General features: G+C 43.7%; 1 protein-coding gene across 1 annotated transcript in view; it reads right to left on the reverse strand.

The window, feature by feature from the left end:
• Positions 1–14788, reverse strand: part of Vat1l (vesicle amine transport 1 like) — a 153641-nt gene that overhangs the window by 16042 nt on the left and 122811 nt on the right. The window lies entirely within an intron of this gene.

Consider the following 14788-nt stretch of genomic DNA (forward strand, 5'->3'; position numbering starts at 1 on the left):
ACAAATGACCTTTCCTTAAGCTGGGAATGGATTTGAAGATCATTTTAGTACTTAAGAGTGAATGGAGACACGTTGACTATGTCACTTACACATAACTATCATCTAGACAAATGCCAGGGTGACTAGGACATAGCATTACAGGTGGCCGACAGAGGCAGGAGTCAAAACTGGGATAAGTTCCTGGGAATGGTGGAATGGTCTAATGCCCAGAATGGAAATGAGTGATCCTGCTTGTGTAAGAAACATTTGCCATCAAAGTGTTCCTGGAGAAAGCTGGTCCTTCCAATTCCACTACGGGGGCTTCCTATTGGATCCTCTCACTTAGAGAGGAAGGATGGAGAGGGGCTATGGGCTCTGAATCTGAGAACATAGTAAAATGAGAGTCACCACCAGCCCAGAGGTTGCAGGAAGGGTGAGGAGGGACTGCAAGCCCACGGGCGTGTGGAGGACAGTGCATCACATCACAGCAGCTAAAGAGAGCTTACCAGGTGCTGCCATGAAGCAAAGCACCTTGTATTATATGCATTATGTCATTTTGCTGCACCAACCCCATGAAGGAAGTGGGAGTTTGTCAGGCTATCAATCAGAGGCATAAAAATGCTCTTCTTTTTCTTCTTAAGGCTGTTGCTCATAGAGGGGAGTTGAAATATGAACGAGATTTAGTGAACTTAATGGTTTGCCCAAGGTTAATCAGTGCAATACAGAGAAAGTGAACTTCAAATGCAGCTCTGGACAACTGAAGAGCTTGAGGTGTTGTTGGCATATGAGAGTGGGTTGCAGTCAGGGGAGAGGGGAGGAGAAGCAGAGAGGAATGAAGGCTGAAGTGTGCTGGATCTGGCATCACAGGACCAGCAATGCATTGTTCCTCTGGACTTTTGTGTGCACCTTGGTTCTTCTTGAGTCCTCACATTTATTCCATTATCTCAGGAGGGGTTGCTCATCTCAGGAATTATGGGCATTTAGGACTAGGGAATTCTCTGTGGTGGGGGCTGTCCTGTGCATTCTGGGACAGCTGGTGGCATCCATGGCCTGTACACTTTAGATGTCAGGAACACTCCCCAGTTGTGACAAACAAAACTATTTCCAGGCATTGCCCAATTGCAAAATTGTCTCTGATAGAGAACTGCAGTGTTATGTCTAAGAACAGAGCCCACACAGCGTGTGTCTCCTTTTAATCCCCACACAGCACCTTGGATAGGGATCTGCCCAAGGGGATTTGCTTCTGCTTCATCCCCAGGGCTAGGAAGAGGGTAGGGTACACAGCTTGACAGGTGCTCAGTAAGAGAACGACACACTTTGATCCCTGACTTCAAAATACTCATTGGCTAGATTAGATTTTCTTAGAATATGACTTGGGGACTGTCTGTGTTAGCGTTATGTTGCATGGTGTGTTGACTTCTCCCTGGACCTCTTTGTTAGGCTGGGCAAGAAGTCCACTCCTGTGATTCCGGGACTCTGAAGTTCTAGAAACTTTGAATTCAAGCAGTGCTTCATTTAGCAAATATAGAGTCAGGCACTGTGCTTGACTAACTCATGTGAGGATCAAGAAGACAAGTCCCCTGAGTGGATGAGGCTGAGTTTATTGCTTGGCCTGAGTATTGTGCCAGGTTGGAAAGCAGCAGAGAGTCACAGTCACAAGTTCCTCCACTCCAGGGCAAAGAGAAGGAATCAGATCTCAGTGTTGGTTCTAGGCAAGCATCAGAGAGTTAGGTTTATGCTCAGTGCATGAAGAAACCTCAAGATATTGTTTGATTATTAATTAAACTTGCTCTCTGTCTCTCTGCAGCGACTCAAAGGAACCAGCTGAGATTCATCTGCTATGGTTTGAAGGCTGCTCAGTGGTGGTGGGGTCACAAGCTCGGATTGAAAAGTTAGAATCTGCAGGTTCCTACTAAAGCAACCCACAGCCCACAGATTATATATATATAATATGTATATTTTTCTTGGTAGAGCTGGGTTTTGAACTCAGCCTTGCGCTTGCTGGGGAAGCACTCTATCACCTGAGCCATGCCTTCAGGCCTTTTTGCTTTAGATATTTTTTAGATAGGGTCTCATGCTTTTTGCTTTGGGCCAGCCTCAGACCATGATACTCCTGCCTGGGCCTCCTGAATAGCTGGTGTTACAGGCATGTGCCACCATACCTGACTTGGTGTTTAGCTGACTTTTTGCCTGATCCCTGCTTGTCAAGTAGTTGGGATTACAGGTGTGAGCCACCTTGCAGGTCCTAAGGCATTAAGAGTTTGATGTGAGTAGAAATATCAGAAGCAGAGTTGCATGCTAGAAACGCAGCAGGCAGGCCTGACTCGTTTAGAGGAAGGAAACAAAAGGAGCTAGTGTGAGCTGAGACCAGCAACCTTGAATTAAGAAACATAAATCAGTGTTCTTCCAAGTGAAAAAAAAGTATAGAAATAAAACTGTATTTGGCCACACCTACAAGCAAGTAAATAATTGTTTGCACATGGACAAAGACCTAAAAATAATACTTTGAAACACTACATTCCTGGTACAGCCAAACCAATCGCTCTTTTCAATTTATAGATATGGGCACATGATCAAGTGTATTGGTTTCCCAGGGCTGCTTGCTTTCACAAAGCACCACAAGTTAAGTGGCTTAAAACAATAGGAATTTATTCTATTATTTATTCTGGAGGCCAGAAGTGGAAATCAAGATGGCAGCAGTGCTGGTTCCTACTGGAGGCTCTGAGGGGGAATGTTTCCAAGCTCCTCCCCTAGGTTCTGGTGGTTTCCAGTGACCCTTGATGACTCTTAGCCTGGAGCTCCATTACTCCACTGCGTGTCCCCATAGTCACATACTGGTCTCCCTCTCTCTGCTTCTCTTCTTCCTACAAGGGCATCATCCTATTGGATTAAAGGCCTCCCTACACCATTCCAACCTCATCTTAAGTAAGCAATGTTGCACCGTTGCTGTGTGTCTGTAACAACCTTATTTCCGAATAAGGCCATGCTCTGAGGTTGAGGGAAGAGCATGAATTTTGGGGGAACTACCCAACCCAGTATAGGTAATGACAGCTTTTAAAGTTTTATTCTATTTTTTTGATTTTTGATTTTAAACTTTTTCATTATAAAATAAAGCATGGATACAGAGAGCTATTCAAAACGCATACTTTGTAATCACCTAGGTCAAGAAATACAGCTTTGCTAACAACTCCAGTGTCTCCCTCTCCATACCTTGCCCCATCTCAATCTCATCCTTTTCCCCAAAGGCCATCATCAAGATCCCGACTTGACAGGGGTCACTGCCTCATGCTTCTTCAGTTTTCACCCAGTGTGCATCCCTAGGCACCAGCTTTGTCCATTGCTATACACCACAAACTACCACACCACAAGCACACACCATACACCTCTGCCTTTAATCCTATCAAATTCACAAATTCTTCTATTTTGCTGATGTTCCCTACAAGTTCTACCGAGGAGCTCAGGTAGTTTGACCTGGGGAGTTTCCTACCTTTGGAATTTGTGGGCTGCAGACAGCCATTCTGGCCCCACATGTCGCCTGTCCCCTGTATTTCCTCCAGGCTGTTAGGACGTATGATCAGACTAACATGTTCCTTTACTAAGCCCATTGGTGCTGCTGTGTCCTCTCTCCAGGATGCACCCAGGGTGGCTGGCTCTCTTTTCACGTGACTAGCCTAGTGTGTTGTAAAAAGTGCGAGTCTAATTCTAACACTTTGTGTTCATTTGTGAAGTGTCATCATTTTATCAGGAGATACTTCCCTTCATCCATTATTTGATTACCAGCGATAAACGGTTTATACAGGAAGGGCAGGATAAAGAATGGATTCTTTCCTTATGTTAGCTAGTAGCAATGGCCTTTTAAGTGAACAAAAATTAAAGAAATGGACTACAGTTTTATGAGGAAAGCATGCAGGCACAGTTACGATTTTTTTTTTGGTGGGATTGGAAGTTGAACTCAGGGCTTCACATTTGCAAAGCAGGCACTCTACCACTTGAGCCATGCCTCCAGTCCTTCAGTCCATTTTGCTCTGGTTATTTTGGAAATGGGGGTCTCACAAACTATTTGCCCAGACTGGCCTCGAACTGGGATTCTCCTGATCTCAGCCTCCCAAGTAGCTAAGATTACTGGCATGAGCCACTGGTGCCTGGAAGTTACTACCTCTTATTTGATACTGAATCACAGGATACAGTCCTCTGTAATCTTACCCATGTGAAATCACCTTGCTGCATTTCTTACTGACACAAGAAGCAGAATAAGCCATCATACATTCGTTGTGATCATATCTATGAAAAACACATGTCAATACAAATAATGCATCAATCTAATAACCCTGGCTGTCTCTGAGTGGCAGGTTAGAGCTAATTTTCATTTCTCTTTTAAAAATGTCCACTATGAGGTGCTCCTTGTATACAAAGGTATTAAAAGAGATGGGAAGAAACTGATTTTATTTTGATCACCACAGCCATGAAGCAACATTGCAGAGCCAGGGCAGGGGAAACTCATGTGGTGAAGTGGTGTGGAGTCTTTTGCAGGAAGAATGTGTAAGAAACTACAAAACAAAACCATTGCAGGAAGAATGTGTAAGAAACTACAAAACAAAACCAACAAGCAGCTTCATACTTCATGAAGGGCAGAAGGAGCATCACTTGTGATTGTCACAGCCTCACATGTTGAATCCTTTCTCCAGGATGCCCCTCAATACTGCAGAGACAATGGGTCTAAGAAGAAACTCACTATCTGTCCTTGTCACCTCCTCTCTTGACTTACACTCTCCAGACCACCAGAATCTAACCTTGGCCTCAACTTAATTGCACAAGGACCACCCCTGGGGCAGTCAATCAGAGGTCCTCATTCTAATCTCCTTGTGTGTGTTGCCTCCACTCTCAGTTACTGCCTACTGCAAACCTCATCATCTCTGCACAGAATTCTTTCTCTAGCTTCCTACTTGGTCTCTGCCCCAGGTTCTCCACTCTTTCCCCACTCTACCAGTCTTGAAGACCAGTAGATAAAACATGCGGTCTTTCATGTCTGAATGCTTAGGACTGAGCTTAGATTCAGGGATGCTAATGGCTGATGGCAGTGATTTTGCTGGCTAACACTGACCAGTTAGCTCTTCACTTGGGCTCGTGCTGAGTGTCAAGTGTTTTCTATGGTGCAGTACTCATTGTAATCTTATGAGGGATGTACTATATTGATTCTCCCTCTACATATACAGAAACGGAGGGCCAGGGAGGGTAAACTATGTCATAGAGAGGGTAGGTAGAAGAGCTAGGAGGATTTTAACCTAGACTGCCTATGAAATATATACAGATGAAATAATATTATATCCGAGATTTGCCTTAAAATACTCCAGAAAAATAGACAACAAAGCAAACACAAATGTTAATTGTTAAACATTAATCATTGTGAAAAGCCAATGCTGGGTACATAGCGTGGTCAGTATTCTGTTATCACTGCTTTTGAATGTGTTTGGAATTTTCCACAAAGTTTATAAACTCTGAACCCTGGGCTTTCTTTCCCCAACAACAAATATAACAACTCCAGCACCCAAATGCTTAACCGTTACATAAGATTACCAGGAACACAGTGAATGTTTGATGATGATGTTACAAATGAGGGTTTTGGGTTCCTTTGAAGTTTGGTACAAGAGAAGTCCAGAGTGTTACTCACATTTCCCTGGATAAAAGAATGTATCCTTTCAACTAAATAGCCTATCTTTGCAAAGGTGCAATCTTCTACCTACTCAAGTCACGAAGAGTTGAACACATACAGCCCCTGCCCTACAAAAGCCTACAGGCTGGGAGGGAGGGAGAGAGGCCACAGAGACAGTCAGTTCCTATGGAGCGTGGGAAGAGCTATATTGTAAGAATGAATGAGGAGGCGTGTGAGCGCAGGGGAGGAAATGACTCAATTTAGAGAAAGGCGTCATTTGCGTTGGGTTTTGGGGAGAAGGGAAAGGCGTTTTTCTGGAAGAGAAGCTGCATGGTATCATGCAGAGTCCTGAAGGGAGAAGACGGCTCATCTGGGACACTGAGAGTCAGTGAAGGTGGTATGTCATGCCCTGGGGCCACAGTGGTGAGTTAAGTCAGTGGGCAGTAGGAGTTAGGAGTGGTCTTCACATGGAAGGCGTGTCTCAGGAAGACAGCGCTGAGTGCAAAGGTGGCAGGTGGACACTGGAAGAGGAGAGACTGGGAGTGCAATGAGAATTTGCAGTTGGGGGTGTGGGTGAGGAGGAACTGCCAGTATCTGAAGAGGGCTGTGGAGGTGGTTTGTCTCTCATATAATTCCCCAAAGGTCGGAAGGATTGTCTCGAATGACCTACGCTTCGGAAGATTCTCCATCAAAGAGAAACAAAAACCTAAGGTACTTTGATGATACTCCACCCACTTTAATTAACATTGTTAGTCCTGGAACTTTCTTATGTTCCCTCTGTCGGTGCCCACGTGACTCTAAACTCTGATTTTTAATTATCTCTGACTATTTGTGGAGACAAAGAGAGGAGACAGGAAGCACTAACCTTTTCATTGCTGTATCTTCCCCGCTTGCCCATAAGCTGAAATTTTCCTCTATGTACTACAGAATGGTTGTGTTGCCATGGCAATGAGACCCAGCCAGGGTGGTTGAAATGAAAGCAAATGGTCCAAGGAGACACTGTTGTCCAGCAACTTTCCACACGGAGCGGGGAGGCACAGACAGACGGCAGGTGCTCTTGTTCTAAACTGTGGTTCCTTGGTGGCCAGATTGGATTGTTCCCCCGGGGTAGCTATTGGACAGTGGCCAGACCTTCCTGGAGAAGGTGAAGCTAGGAAGGTCTCCATAGCAGACAAGGAATTTGGTAGATGTTGGGGAGGTAAGTGGCATTTCACTCACACTAGTAAGAAACTGAAGTCCTCCCCATCTCAAATAGTGTAGGAAATGCTTATGGAGTCTTCAGAACATCTTATGAAGACTTGAAAATGCTCTGACCTGGTTACTCTATTTCTGAGAATGTGTCCCAAAGAACTAATTCTCCATCTAGAGTTTTGTTTTTAGAAAGAAAACTTTATATTAAAAAATATTTGCAGTTATACCAATAAATATGCAAAAGTAACCTAGTTGTCGAGAAATAGGGGAATGGTTGATTAAATGCTGATATCACCATTGGTTAGAATATGTTGTAGCCATTACAGTTTAAAATGCTTATAGGAGGTAGAAGAAGAAATAAAAAGTAGTTCACAATTTTTTTACACAGTATGTTTAGAATTTGTCAAAAATGTCAAATTTCCAAACCAGACAAAAGCAAAACCAAATGCCCAAAGAGAAAATACTGGATGATAACAAAACACTCATAAGGGTTATTTCTGGCGATGGGAATACAGGAGGTTTCTTTCTTTGTTCCTCTTTTTGAGTTATAAATACCTTGATTGGAGAGGATTGAACTTTGATCACAAGATAAAAGTGAGAGCACACAAGGGAGGTGTGAGGATAGGTAAGACACCTAAAAAATTAGCTAGCATTTGTTGCCCTCAACACAGAGAAACTAAAGCAGATACCTTAAAAGCAACTGAGGCCAATAGGAGAAGGGGACCAGGAACTAGAAAAAAGGTTAGATCAAAAAGAATTAACCTAGAAGGTAACACACATGCACAGGAAATTAATATGAGTCAACTCCCTGTATAGCTATCCTTATCTCAACCAGCAAAACACTTGTTCCTTCCTATTATTGCTTATACTCTCTCTACAACAAAATTAGAGATAAGGGCAAAATAGTTTCTTCCAGGTATCGAGGGGTTGGGGGGGAGAGGGAGAGGGCGGAGTGGGTGGTAAGGGAGGGGGTGGGGGCAGGAGGGAGAAAGGACCCAAGCATTGTATGCACATTTGAATAATAAAAAAAAAACAAAACAAAAAACCTCCCCAAAAAACTAAAAAACAAACAAAAATACCTTGATTGGGTATATGCTACTTTTCTTATTAGCCATGTTTCCAGGTGAATGGTTCATGTTCTCACTAGGTACAGATGCTCCAAGCCATTTTTGGGGGGCCTCTTCTATGTGCCAGGGCATTGTGCAAATTACAAAAGCAAATGATACAGCATCTTTGCCCCCAGAATTTAACAAACTTATTCTGTTAGCTTCTGGATGGTTCCAACATTGAACATTTGCATGAACTTTGACTAGAACCAGATGATCTGTAGAACACACAACAGCCAGGCTTTGGTACAATGCTGAGTCTATAATTAGCCTCATCATTCTTCATTACTTAGGATTCCATGCAGGCTTTAAAGAAATTCTCCCCCAGATGAAGGCACCAAGGGAGAGCAAGCACTTCGTTTCTTTCTGCATGTGCTCAGGTGGGATTAGGAGAAGCCTGCCCCCGAGAGGGGCCCATCTGCTGGCACTGTTTTCCTTTCCTCACCAGTCTGCAGGGTCTTGGCACAAAGAAGAGACAGTCCACATGCTGCTCAGCCACCTGCAACTGTTTAAGGAGCTGAAATAGATCTAGCATAATAGTGTCCATGAGAGCAGCTAGTTGAGCTCTGACTAGTAGTCAGGTAATGGCACAGTAATGATAAAAGTGATGAAGTTTATTGAGTACTTACAACACCCCAGCAGCAGCTGGCTAGCTGGCTTACAGGCATCATCTCCCTTAATCTTCACTCCTCAAGCATGTGCATTACTTCTGTCTTAAAGATGAGGAAATTAGAGATTCTAGAACGTCATATGCTTAGGGTCACATGGCTAAAAAAGCAGAAGAGCTAGGATTTAAAGATGGGAATTGGTGCTTAAATCTAGTCTGTCGTGCCTACCACCATTTGGTCATTTAATGCCTCTGGCAAGCCCTGAGAAATGCAAGACATTCCTGCAATTTTTAAAAATGAGAAAACTGAAGCCAAGGGAGGTTGGAGTAATTTTTCCAAAGTCACATAGCTAGAAATCAGAAACTCTGGGATTCAAACTCAGCTAAGCATCCATGTGACTTTAACAGCCTGCTTCCTTCTGCCTCCTACAGCACAGTGGCCCTGGCACTTGAGAAAAGCGTGTTAAATATTTCATTTCTGGCATTAAACATTGGACTTGGTAGAGCAAGTGACCAAAAATAATTGTTGAAAAGAGAAGTTAAGGAATATAAACGCTAAGAAACTCCAAGCAAGACTGCGAGAAGGTTCAAGGTGGATCTGCCCACACCAAACAAAATAATTACTCATTAAAGACACCTTTGTGCAGTACTTACCAAGTATCTACTTTCACCTTATCACTGCAGAAGTTAAAAAAGTATTTCATCATCTGAGTGATTTGTTTTGCTTTTCTAGAAACTAGGAGCTGATTTCTAGAAACTAGGAGCTAATTTCTTGGGAGGTGTCTTTGAATGTCCTTGAGTGGCCATCACCAGAAGACAGTGTGGTAGGAGCTATGATGTCAGTAAGAAGTGAGCCTCATCTCTAGGTGCCAGTGGCTCACACCTGTAATCCTGTCTACTTGGGAGCTGACATTGGTTCAAAGCCAACCAAAAAGTTAGTAAGACCCATCTCAATCAATAGCTGGACACAGTGGTGTGCGCCTGTCATCCCAAACTATGCAGGAGACTGATACTGGGAGAATCATGGTTTGAGGCCAGCCTGGGTGAGAAAAATTCATGAGACCTCATCTCAATGGAAAAAGCTGGGTGTGGTATAGCATGCCTGTCATTCATCTATGATGGGAAGCATAAATAGGAGAGAAGCAAAACCCTATCTCCAAAATAAACAGAGAAAAAAGGGTTGGAGGCATGGCTCAAGCCCATGCCAGCAAGCATGAAGCACCGAGTTCAAACCCCAGTACCTCTTAAAAAAAACAAAAAGAATGCGAAGAAGTACGTACCACCAAAATTCCACCAAAGATGGCTTGTGCTTGCCCTCCCTCACCTGAGCCACAATCCCAGCCCTTTTGCTTTTCACTTTGCTTTTCAGATGGGGTTTCACGCTTTTTGCACAAGCAGGTCTTGGACCTTGATCCTCCTGTCTTGCCTCTTGAGTAGCTTGGATTCCAGGCATGTACCACCACACTTGGCTAGGTTTTTCTTGCTAACTTTTTACTGGGGCTGGTCTTAAACCTCAATCATCCTACCTCTGCCTCCTGCTCAGCCTCAAATATTACTGTTCTTGAGGCAAATGAGTTGCTTGAGGCCACAGTGCTAGGAAGAGGCAGGGCTGGTTTGGGGATATAAGACTGCCTTTGAATTCAAATCACGGTACTTCTCCGTTTATACTCTTAGTGACCTCTTGGGCTTCCTTTAACTCAATCCTCCTAAGTTGAGAGAATCATTAATTGGAGAACAGGCAAAAGAGGGCAAGATTGCTGTTTTCCAAAAGAATTCTCTTTCCCTTAAAAGGTTACCACATTTATCACCATTTCCATTGTCATCACTGCGACCTGTGGAGGCACAGCTATCCTCCACGATCTGGTCTTAGCACAGCCTGGTGATTTTTTTACTTAATTACTGAATGAGTTGAGAATTGGTTATACCACGTAAATAAGACTTCACTGAAAGGGTCAGCCAGAACCTGCACCAATAACTTACTTATTTTTCCATTAAGACATGGCATCTTCTCTGAGTCTCATGAAAATCCTGCAGTGATAGAGGATAAAGAATACATAGGGCTGGAGATGTAGCTCACGGTAGAGCACTTGCCTAGCATGCACGAGGCTGTGGGCTTGATCCCCAGCAATTCACATATGGGCACACTATCCCTAGCCTCTACTTATAGATATAAGATACATACACACACTTAGGCAAGTTAGCAGTGAGTAACTTGTCCAAGGACACACAGCAGGTAAATGGCAAAGCCTGAATTAAAGTCCACATTTGTTGGACTTGAGAAGCCAGGCTCTTTCCAGTGTTTCTGGAAGGCTGATATACGTGTGGAGGCCTTTGGTCCAGGCAGGCTGACTCCTAATGGCTCAGATGCAAGTCGCTCACTTTTTCCTGAGTTACAGAGATATCAAGGAGACAGACAACTTGTCCTAGTCATCAAAAGAGCAATAATAGAGTTATGACTGACTCCACAGAGGGATTTTGACCTCTGCAAGTCACTTTCTGACCTCAGTAATTTCACCTGAGATAGGATGAGAGGGCTACTTGACTTCCAGGTACAGATGTTTAAGAACCTCTGGCCTGTATAGCTCATGGATTGTTTCAAAGATACAATGAAAACTTGCTGTTTCCTCTGTGCACTTCATTCTTCCTGACTCTAGAACTGAGTGAGCCACAATGACCTTTCTAGAAATGACTGTATTTGGGAGAGGCTTGGACAAGCCGCCAGGAGTTCAGCCAACCTGCTATAGTGTCAGATACTGGACACATGACACCCCCTCCCCCAACCAACTACAGCCTTAAGGCAGTCTCACTTCTGAGACAGAGTGCCTGGGAGAATGATCCAGAAACACTAACCCAGCCAATATGGATCCATCTTCTGGACAAACATGTAGAGGGCGTCACCATCTTATCCCTGCCTCTAAGAGCTCACTTTTGAGGGGAACAGTGAGGGAGCAGACAGAGCAGAAGAGTGAGGGCTCCTGTAGGCAGATGAAGTAACTATTATAGCCACCTCAAGCAGAGAGTCCCTACCTCTGTCTAGTAATATTTAAGTTAGTTACAGTTCCCAGGTGCTATGTCACTTCTCAGAATGGAAATCCAAGAATTAGTGTTCAGGTACAATAAACACGTTTTCCAGAGGGGCCCATATCAATAGATCCTGAGAGAAGCTGTCAGCGGGAGTCCTGGAGTCATTGTCTTGGAAGGCTCTGTCTATGAGGTCATGTGACTCCCACTACTGCTGTTGACCCTGCACCTTAACACAGAAAAGGAAGCGAGAATTTAGCATGTGTGGGCTTGGACTGGGCCCTGAGTCACAGCGAGGTTAGTAGAGACATGGTAGATTTTGGAGCTCCAATCCCAGCCTCATCTCCAAACTGATAGATCTCTAATGAGCCACTCAAATTCCCAACGTTAGTTTTTGCATCTGTAAATCAGTGTGACATTGATTCTCTCCTGCAATGGGTCATAAGGACAAAATGAGGTTGGGGAAAAACACCAAAAGCAGAAACCACGCACATGATTGGAGCTCAATAAATAATAGATCCTCTCCAGCACAAAGAAGTAGGATGCTCAATGTCATGGCCAAAGTGAAAGTGAACTTCAGTAGTAGGGAGATGACTGGGGATTTCTGGGAGCTGAATGGGACTTTGTGAAAGAATTGGTGGATAAAAATGTTTTGCTTCATTTTTAACCCCAGTGCTACATGAATGAGTTTGGGGCAGAAGGTGGGTATCAAGAGAGAAGTAAGGCCAGACAGGCAGGGCTTCAAATGCCACACTGAGAGTGTTAGGTCTCAAGTGTTAGAAGAAAGGGAACTATGCATCCTAAGAGATGGTGCACTGAGTGGAGTAATATCTGTACTAGCATGTACTAGGATGCCTGTGTTGATCTTAGGCCTAGGTCCAAACCCCATCTCTACCACTTACCAGTTGTGTGATCTTGGGTGTGTTGTGTCTCCTCTATTTCCTAAATGTCTAAATGACTTCTCTGAAAAACTGCTCATCATTTTCACAGCCATACCTTTTGATACTCATATGAGATGCCATGTGCAGGTATCTTTCCTGCAGCCTGAGACCTAATATAAGTGGTGGCAGAACCCAATGCCAGTGAGCAGGGTGAGTTAGAACAGGAGAGCTCAAAGATAGTTAGCGAGTAACATGTAACACAACCAAGCTGCCTCTAGGTCTTTCTGCACCCAAAGGGTTCTATGAGAACACCCCACAGAAGCTGGTCCTTAGTTCAGGACTCCCAATTGCAAATGACTTGTGTCATCCAGGTACAACTGTAGTACAAGAAACCCATTAAGGAACATATTAATAACACAGTTAAAAGAAAACCCTGCACTACTTCCACACACAGAGAAGAATTAGTATTATATACCACAAATAGCTGAACAAAATAGGTAAAGAAGGTTTATTACATTCCAGCTGGATACCTTTGCCTTTAAAGACTGGAACCTGAGGTCCGTTCCTTCTTTTAAAATAGAAGAGCAAGAATGTTCAGAGGTAGTTAAGGCTCATCAGCACCCCACTGAGACTCTGCTTTTGATATAGTCAGGAGGATTCAGAAAGCAATGCAAAGAAGTAACTTTACCTCACTAGGTGATTCAAGGTGAGGCTCTTCCTTGTTTGAGCACCACTTCAAGTCATCGTCTACAAGAGTAGAGCATTCTCTCTCTCTCTCTAATTTTTTTGGTGGTACTGGGGTTTGAACTCAGGGCCTCATGCTTGCTAGGCAGATGCTCTACACTTGAGCCACTCCACCAGCCCTACAGCTCTCTTTGGGAACATACTGTAGATGATGCTGGAAGACTTGAAGGCAGAGAGAAAGCCACTGTAATTGTGTTTCATTTGAGCATGTGTTTCATTATACCATAGAGCTGAATGCAAAAGTCATACTAACTTTTAAGTTAAAGTCAGTGTGTGTTGGCCCTGGCTTGTACTAACTCATAAAGAGCCACATTAAGTTTTCAGGAATTTTGTAAGTCAACTGATTGTGCATTGGTAGCTTAAAGTTAGCCATGTGGGAGTCTTTACACCACGGAAATGGAAGATGCTACAACTCCCTCCCCCTCAAACCTCAAGATCTGGTTGTTTTGCCAATGTACCACTGGCTAAAGTTTTTGTGCCTTGTGAGCTTGAAAAAAAACTCTTCAGGCAATTGTCTTAGACATCTGGGGGTGTCCATTCTTTCTCCTGCCTTAGAGAATTTGGGTGGGCATAGTTGAGATGCACTGAACAACTTCTGCTGATCTCATTTCCATGACTGCATCTTAAAGGAGAGTGACAGAAACGACTGCTTAGAAATGTGCTGTAATCGATTATTGTATATAAAGTAGATTAACCAGCCTTCCTTCCAGCTTCATTCTTTTATGAGCTATGTTAGTGCTGGTCCTGCTAAATGTTTGAAATTTATAGTGCTCTAGAAACTCGTCAATTACTGAGGGTGTAGTGACTATTGGGGGGGAAATCCTAAGATATGAGACGATCAACCAAGTGCAAAAGTTTTATCCCAAGTCTTTTTGTGCATCTTTTGGGCCTAGAATCTTGAACATTTTAGTCTTTACTACCCAGAAAGCAAGAAAGGGATCAAATCCCAGATGTTGGATGTAAGTAGTACAAGGGTGAGGCTTTGGAATTATGTTCCTGTGTGGCTGTGTTTTTTAGCACATTCATGTTACCATTGGTGTAATGGTAAATGTATAATGACAGGACTTCTGGGGGAGCCCTGATTTGTAACTACTCCCACCCCTACTGATTTCAAGCTATGATATAGCATCAGTGATGCAGAACTGGACAGAGATGCACATGATTGGCTTGTAGGAGCCGGTGCATGCTGGTTACCGTGCAGCACTGAGTATTGCTCAAATAACTCTTCAGTCCTCCCAGCATTTCAGAGGAATGATAAGTGCTCAGTTCTGCAGAGAGAGAGGTAGGCAGGTATTTTCCCAGAGTTGTCTTGGAGAGGTGGTGACAAATTTCCGCCAGCAATGCAAGAGTCACCTCCAATGTGTGCTGTGGGTGGAGCCCACAGGAACTATGAGGGAGAACCATAGCACTCTCAGAGCAGGAAGCAGCCAGAGAAGCAGGAAGCTCACATGTAGTGTTCTGGTGGGTGCAGGTGGGAAGGTTTTGAAGCCACTTTCCAGGAATGGGGGAAGACACTAAAGATAGACCAGTTAACTCACACCTAGTCTTCTCCTTTCCCTTCTTTTTTTTCTTAGCATTGATCGCTTTCTAATATAAAGTCAAAATTTTA

Source organism: Castor canadensis, chromosome 15 (genome assembly GCF_047511655.1).
Source record: "Castor canadensis chromosome 15, mCasCan1.hap1v2, whole genome shotgun sequence".
Taxonomy (NCBI): Eukaryota; Metazoa; Chordata; class Mammalia; order Rodentia; family Castoridae; genus Castor; species Castor canadensis.